Source organism: Pongo pygmaeus, chromosome 3 (genome assembly GCF_028885625.2).
Source record: "Pongo pygmaeus isolate AG05252 chromosome 3, NHGRI_mPonPyg2-v2.0_pri, whole genome shotgun sequence".
NCBI lineage: Eukaryota > Metazoa > Chordata > Mammalia > Primates > Hominidae > Pongo > Pongo pygmaeus.
In genome coordinates this window covers 177,905,652-177,914,334 of record NC_072376.2, presented here as the reverse complement: position 1 = coordinate 177,914,334, position 8,683 = coordinate 177,905,652, and positions in this window count along the sequence as shown.

Here is an 8,683-nt window from a genome sequence, read left to right as displayed (position 1 = left end):
TGGAATTATACGATCAGCTTTCACGGATCTCCAGCTTGCAGACAGCAGATCATGGATTTCTCAGTTTCCATAATCCCCTAAGTCAATTTCTCATAGTAAATCTCCTTTAAAAATCATTATATCAGGCCAGGCGCGGTGACTCATGCCTGTAATCCCAGCACTTTGGGAAGCCGAGGTGGGCGGGTCACAAGGTCAGGAGATCAAGACCATCCTGGTTAACATGGCAAAACCCCATTTCTACTAAAAAAAAAATACAAAATATTAGCTGGGCATGGTGGTGGGCGCCTGTAGTCCCAGCTACTTGGGAGGCTGAGGCAGGAGAATGGCGTGAACCCAGGAGGCAGAGCTTGCAGTGAGCCGAGATCGAGCCATTGCACTCCAGACTGGGTGACAGAGTGAGACTCTGTCTCAAAAAAAAAAAAACAAAAAAACATTATATCAAAAAGATACCTATACTCATATGTTTATCACAACAATGATCACAATAGCAAAGATATGGAATTAAACCTAAGTGTCCATCAATGGATAATTGGATAAAGAAAATGTGGTATGTATACACCATGGACTACTTAACCCATAAAAAAGAATGAAATCATGTCTTTTGCAGCAACATGGGTGGAACTGGAGGCCATTTTCCTGGGTGAACTAACTGACAAACAGAAAGACAAATACTGTGTGTTCTCACTTATAGGTGAGAGATAATCAATAGGTACAAATGAACATTCAGAGTGGAGTAATAGACATTAGGGACAACAAAAGGTGGGAGGGTGGGAGAGTAGTGAGGGTTGAAAATTACCTATTGGGTATAATGTTGACTATTTGGGTAATGGGTACCCTAAAAGCCCAGATTTCACCACTGTGCAGTATATGCACGTAAGAAATTTGCACTTTAGGCCAGGCGCGGTGGCTCACACCTGTAATCCCAGAACTTTGGGGGCCTAGGCAGGCTGATAACCTGAGGTCAGGAGTTCAAGACCAGCCTGGCCAAAATGGTGAAACCTCGTCTCTACTAAAAATACAAAAATTGGCTGGGCATAGTGGCACGCACCTGTAGTTCCAGCCACTCTGGAGGCTGAGGCAGGAGAATCGCTTGAACCCAGGAGACGGATGTTTCAGTGAGCCAAGATCACGCCACTGTACTCCAGCCTGGCTGACAGAGTAAGACTCTGTCTTAAAAAAAAAGAGAAAAGAAATCTGCACTTTACTCTCTAAATACTATATATATATATACACATGCCCTTTTGTATCTGTGTTTATATCTATATTCTATTGGTCTGTGTTTCTGTAAACCTTGACTAATATACTCTTTCTTCCCATATCCCCAAGTTTACCTTCTTGCAGACAGAGATAGACAATAAATAACAAAATATAATAAGGAAGAAAATGTATGGCATGTTAGCATGCACGATATAAAAAAAGTAAAACTTTGCAAGGAGGATCAGAAATACTGAGGTAAAGAGGAGATTGAAATTTAAATGACATGGTGAGCGTAAAGGTTATTAAGAAGGTGACATTGAGTAAGTACTTGAGGGAGATGAGGAGTGATGTATGTGAATATTATTAACTAAAATAGTTGTCCAAGCAATGACAGCAGCCAGTAGAACAACCTAAAGCAGGAACCCCTCTGTGTATTTCAGAAATAGCTGGAAGAACAGTGTAGTCAGGGGTCTCAGAGACAGATACAGAAAAGAAGATCAAGAGGCTGGGTGAAAGACGTCTGGCTCTGTTAGTCATTGTAGGAATTTTGGCTATTGGTCTAAATGAAATAGCAAGTCATTACAAGATTTTGAGCCAATGAATGATATGATCAATTATTGCCGTACTCTGGGGTGAGAGATGATGGTGGCTTGGATCAGGGTGGTGGCAGTGGAAGTTTAAGGAATGTGATCAAATTCTGGGTGTATTTTGAAGCTACAGCCAACAAGATTTGCTGATAGTTTGGATATGGGTTATGAGAGAAAGGTTTGTTTTGAGCCACTGGAAAGATGGAGTTGCCAACAACTTTGAAGGGAAGGCGGTGGGTGGATGAGGTTTTGGAAGCAAGATCAGGAATTAAGTTTCGATTTGACTTTGAAGTAGGCATGCTGAGCAGAAAAGAGGTCTAGGCTAGAGATACAAATTTGTGACTTATCAGCTTACAGATGTTGTTTAAAGCCAAAGTAACAAGGTAAAAGTGATCCCCAAGGGAATGTGTACAGCTAGAGAGGAGGTGGAAGGACTGAGTCCCAGGCACTCCAGCATTAGGGGGAACCTACAAAGGAGGCGCATAAGGACTGATAGGGGAGGTAGAGGGGGAACCAAGATGTGTATATCTACTCATTTCTCGTTATTGAAGGAATTCAGATTTAAAATCATCACCACAGTAACAGTTTCGGCAGTTGTGAATAAATTAAGTTTGCAAACTGAAGAAAAAGAACCGAAAGAGAAGTGATGCTGCAGAATTTATTTTATACTTGGTGGCTTGAACACAACCCAGCCAATAGAAATAGTGCATCTCCTGATGGGCTAGTTGAGGATTTTTCAGAGGAAATGATTCAAGTTCGCTTATATTTTGGGTAAGTAAATTCAGGCATTAAAGTAGTTCTAAGCCCATTGAGAATTAGCCCATAAGCTGGATACTTCTGTAAATTTATGATAACATTGCCACCCTCTCAGAGTCTTTTGAGGATGTCAGCAAGGAGTGAAGGTGGGGGTTTCTCTGCAGTGTCTGGTGACCTGTGATCAGAAGCCGAATGGAGGGAACTGAGATGTTGCACCTCACTAGACTGTGCTTTCTTGGAGGGCAGAGGTTGTGCTTTAGTCACCTTTATACTATGCAGCCCCAGCATATTGTAAGCAATTAGTAAACAGTTATTAAATGCATTATTAACTGATTATAATTAATACTTGATTGCTTACAACATGGCAGGTCTTGGAAATATGAAAATGACTAAAAAATACAATCTTTATTTATTTATTAAACATTTGCTCTTCTCAACAACTCTGTGAAGTAGGGTTATATTCAATTATCTTATATTCGCTTATATTCAATTATCTTACTCTAACAAATTAGGATTCTTCTTTTTTTTTTTTTTTTTTGAGATGGAGTATCTCTCTGTCACCAGGCTGGAGTGCAGTGGCGTGATCTCGCCTCACTGCAACCTCTCCGCCTCCCAGGTTCAAGTGATTCTCCTGCCTCAGCCTCCAGAGTAGCTGGGATTACAGGCGACCACCACCACACCTGGCTAATTTTTGTATTTTTAATAGAGACAGGGTTTTGCCATGTTGGCCAGGCTAGCCTCAAACTCCTGACCTCAGGTGATCCACCAGCCTTGGCCTCCCAAAGTGCTGGGATTACAGGTGTGGGCCATGGCGCCTGGCCCCTGCAAAGTAGCTCTTATTAACCCTTTGTTATAGGTGGACAAAACTGAGGCTCAGTGATATTAAGCTAATTTATCCAAGGAGTCAGAAGCAAATTTGAGATTTGAATGCAGAACTTTCTGATTCAAAGTCATGATACAATGTTGCCTTCATTAAAATTAAATTTTGTACAATTATGTAGCCAAATTTAGAGCTTGCAGTGTAAAAATAAAGATTTATTAGTATTGCGTGAGAGTACAATTTTATTTTCTCATTGCAAAGTATGTAAATTAGAAGTGAAAGTTATTCTTTTCTAATTCTACTCATTAGAGTTCATGTTAAGAGGCAATAGTTCATTATATATATATTTCCAGATTTAAAAAAATTTTTTTTTAAAAAATATTTTTATACTTTCTCTTCCTCTCTGTGTATCTCTATAAGATATATTCATTTATTTTAGTTTTTTAAAATTATTATTATTATTATTATTATTATTATTTTTTGAGACAGAGTCTTGCTCTGTTGCCAAGCTGGAGTGCAGTGGCCTGATCTCGGCTCACTGCAACCTCCACTTCCTGGGTTCAAGCGACTCTCCTGCCTCAGCCTCCTGAGTAGCTGGGACTACAGGCGCACGCCACCACGCCCAGCTAATTTTTGAATTTTTAGTAGAGATGGGGTTTCACCATGTTGGCCAGGATGGTCTTGATCTCTTGACCTTGTGATCCACCCGCCTCGGCCTCCCAAAGTGCTGGGATTACAGGTGTGAGCCACTGCGTCTGGCCCTATTTTAGTTTTTAAACAAAAATGTGATTGTAGTAAACGTATTGTTCTATATGTTGCTTTTTTACAGTAAAGATCGTGGAAATTTCCCCACATATACATCTACTTTTCTTCCTCTTTCTTCTTCTCCTTTTTTTTTTTTGAGACAGGGTCTCACTCTGTCACCCAGACTGGAGTGCAGTGGCACAATCATTCATTGCTCACTGCAGCCTCAACCTCCTGGGCTGAAGTGATCCTCCCACTTCAGCCTCCCAAATAGCTGGAACTACAGGTGTGCACCACCGCTGCCAACTAAATTTTTTAAATTTTTTGTAGAGATGGGGTTTCCTTATGTTGCCTAGGCTGGTCTGGAACTCCTGGGCTCAAATGATCCACCTGCCTTGGCCTCCCAAAATGCTGGGATTACAGATGTGAGCCACTGCGCCTGGCAGGTTGCCTTTTCAGGCTGTTGATTGTGGCTTTCAATGCACAAGTCTTTAAGTTTGATGTAGTTTATGTCATTTATTTATAGGTATTTATATTTACTTTTGTTTGTTCTTACTTTTGGTTGCATATGCTTTTGGTGTCATAGCCAAGAAATCATTGCCAAGTCAAAAGCTACGATGCTTTTCTTATGTTTTATTCCAGAAGTTTTATGTTTTTGAGTCTTACATTTAGCTCTTTAACCCATTTTGAGTTAATTTATATGTATCATGTGTTATAGACTGAATGTTTCTGTCCCACTTAGCCCCAAATTCAGATGCTGAAGCCCTAAACCCTAGTGTGTGTGTTTCGAGATGGAACCTCTAAGGAAGTCATTGAAGTTCAATGAGGTCCTAAGGATGGGGCTCAGGTCTAATAGAATTAGTATCCTTATAAGAGGAGACACCAGAGATCTTGCTCTTTCTCCCTGCATTCACACAAAGAGGAAATCGTGTAAGCAAACAGCGATATAGTGGCTGCCTACAAGCCAAGAGAAGCAGCCTCAGAATAAAACCTACTTGACCAGTACCTTGATCTTGGACTTCCCAGCCTCCAGAACTGTAAAAAATAAATTTTTATTGTATAAGCCATCCAGTCTAAGGTATTTTATTATGGCAGCCCTAACAGACTAATACCTGGTGTAAGATGAAGGTCCAACTTCATTCTTTTGTATGTGGATATCTAGTTTTTTTGTTTTATAATTTTAACTTTCATTTTAGATTCAGGGGGGTACAAACACAGGTTTGTTACCTGAGTTATTGTGGGATACCGAGGTTTGGAATACAAATGATCCTGTTACCCAGATAGTGAGCCTCGTGCTCAATCATTAGTTTTTCAATCCTTCTTTTCTCCCTCCTAACTCCATTAGTCTCCAGTATCTATTGTTGTCCATGTTTATATTCATGAGTACCCAACATTTAGCTTCAGCTTATAAGAGAGAACATAATGGCATTTTATTTCCTGTTCCTGTGTATGTTTGCTTAACGTAATGACCTCCAGCGTCAGCCATATTGCTGCAAAGAACATGATTTTGTTCTTTTTTTTATGGCTGCATAGTATTCCATGGTATTCAGTTTTCTCAACACCTGTTGTTGAAGAGGAGGCCCTTTTGAAATTGAATGAGCTCTTTATTCTAATCCATTGGTATTTTTTTTCTGTTTTTATGCCAGTGCTACACTGTATTGATTACTGTAGCTTTGTAATGTTTTGAAATCAGGAAATAGGAGTCTTCCAACTTTGCTCTTATCTTTCAAAATTGTTTTGACTAGGGTCCCTTGAGATTCTATATGAATTTTATGATAAATTTTTTTATTTCTGCAAAAAAAGTTATTGAATTTTGATAGCAACTTTGTTGAATCTGTAGAAAACTTCGAATAGTATTTGGATTTTTATGTATACTGAAGTGGTCTTCCATAGTAGTAATCACAGTTCAGATGCTGAATTCACCAATTAATAATGCTAAACGAAAAATTAAAAAGACAAAAGCTTTTGAAACAAATTCAGTACTTTGAAATGCTATAAAATTTAGACAAATTTTGGCAAATTTCTCTTTTAGGAATTATAGACTGCATCTTCATGTGTTCCTTTCCTCAAATCTCACGTAGAAAACCTTAATTAAATAAACCGTGAAAAAAATTATTGCTAATGATTTATTGGCAAAATTTACATCAAGACAAACTAAGTTTCCCAAAGGGTGGAGAAATTTGCCAAAATATTGCCTAAATATTATATTACTTCAGAACACTCCTTTTGTCAATGAGTTCCTACACATCTTTAAAAAATATATTTTCAATTATCTCCCCCTTTTTAGACAGCTTTCAAGAAACTGCTTTGAAAAAGGTTAATGATAATCTAAAATGTTGCTACTTAAAGTGTAGTCTGTGGTCTAGCACCATGACATCACTTGAGAGCATTCTGAAACAATGCAGAATCTCAGATCTACTAAATTAAAAGTTGCATTTTAACAAGATCTTCAAGGGAATCAAATGCAATTAAAGTTTTGAGAAGCACTGATTAATGCATAGCTAATTCAATGGAACTTTGTGTAGCAAGGATCTGAAGCATCAGCTTGCCCTGCCTTGCCCAGGAAATTTTGTGTAGCTGACAATAATATTGAATAGAAAACCAAATACCATATGTTCTCACCTATAAGTGCGAGCTGAGCTGTAGATACGCAAAGGCATACGGAGTGGTATAAACAGACATTGGAGACTCAGAAGTGGGGAGTGTGGGAGGGGGTGAAGGATGAAAAATTACCTATTGGGTACCATGTACACCATTAAGGTAATGGGTACACTTAAAGCCCAGACTTCACCATTCCACAATAAATTCAAGTAACCAAAAACCACTTGTACCTTAAATCTATTGAAATAAAATTAACTAATAGTAATAATATTGACAACAAAATGTCTGAGAACCATTGCTATAAATGACTACTGTAGACATTATAACTAGTTTGTTAGGAATGAGTAAACTTTTGGAAGGCCAAGGCAAGTGGATTGCTTGAGCCTAGGAGTTCGAGACCAGCCTGGGCAAGGTAGTGAAAACCCCATCTCCACCAAAAAATTACAAAAATTAACTGGGTGTGGTGGTGTGTGCCAGTAGTCCCAGCTACGCAGTATGCTGAGGTGGGAGGTTGGCTTGAGCCTGGAAGGTAGAAGTTGCAGTAAGCTGAGATCGCACCACTGCAGTCCAGCCTAGGCAACAGAGCCAGACCCTGTCTCAAAAACTAAAAAATGACTAAAACTACCAAATGTATTATAATTTTTAAAACAGTGATACATCATGTCTTCTTTCATAGTAGGCAAATAAATTAGTATGTCTAACAGATTTAAATATTTTAATGATAATTAAGAAAACAATAATCTACTCAATGTAATACATTTATTGAGAATAAGAAAAAACAGTCCAAGATAACATTAGAAGTAGCTATAAATTAACGACAAAAGAGGATAGAAGTTATATCTGTGATCTGGAAAAAAAATCTTGAAAGTGACTATTCTTGGATATTTTTCCTTATACACATAACAAGGATTAAAGAATAATTTAATTATTATATGGAGTTTTTCAGCTTCAATGCTAGCCTCTGAATGTTTGCGGATTCCACAGATCTGCAAATAATTAGCTGACAATGCTGGAATGCAGAAACAGGTCTATAATCTATTTGTTGATTGACCATACATATTTTTCTCTGAATATATATTTTTCTAAAAATTGTTAAGGTCTTTTATTTGATTTCTTAAGATAATCTCTGCAGCATTTGTTTCTTACATTAAAATTCTATACTTACACATTCTTTTCATCATAAAATCTAGAGGTGAAACTAGATCAACAGATGAATATACCCAAAAAGTATACTTTTTACTAATGAAAAGTATTTATTATTTGACCAAAAAATATTAACCTTAAATATTGTAAAGGTTTGGTAAAGTAAAAATACAAAACTTTATTTTATTTTTCTTGTCAAAATTTAGTCACTTTGAGGTTTTCTGTGTTTTATTTTTCAGAAGCCTTGGTTACTGGAAGCATGAGAATCAAAACTAAGGCAAATTTACTTTATTTGTAGTCATAAGAATTTATTCCCACTCCCACTGCATCACTGGACTAATAAAAAATGGAATTTATAAGTGTCATGTGATGTCACTTAAAATGAATTACTTGCATGTTGAAATTTATTAGATAACCTTATTAGTGATTTTGCAATTTGTAACATATGTAAATAATTTAGTTTTCAGAGCTTGTTTTAATACTTGAATACTAATTCATTTAAAAGGATTTTTTAAAAAAAAATACAGTATCATTCAAATCAGTGATAGCAGGTGAAGTAATTATTTAGCTTATAAGTTTTCAAATTTCCTGTTTAGGTGTTTTAGTCGTCATAGCAGTTCATGTATATTTTTTAAAGTTAGGATTTTGCTTAGTAAAATGTGCCTAGAAAGTAAAATGTGCCTAGAAGAATTCTGATGCTGTGTGCGGCCGATTAAAAACTAGGGAATCATGTGTTCATTGCTTATCTGGTTCCCTGGAATATATTGTGAGACAGAAGTAGGCATAACCTGAAGAAAGGGAAGCTGAATGAAGTCTCCAAATGAATAAATGTGTA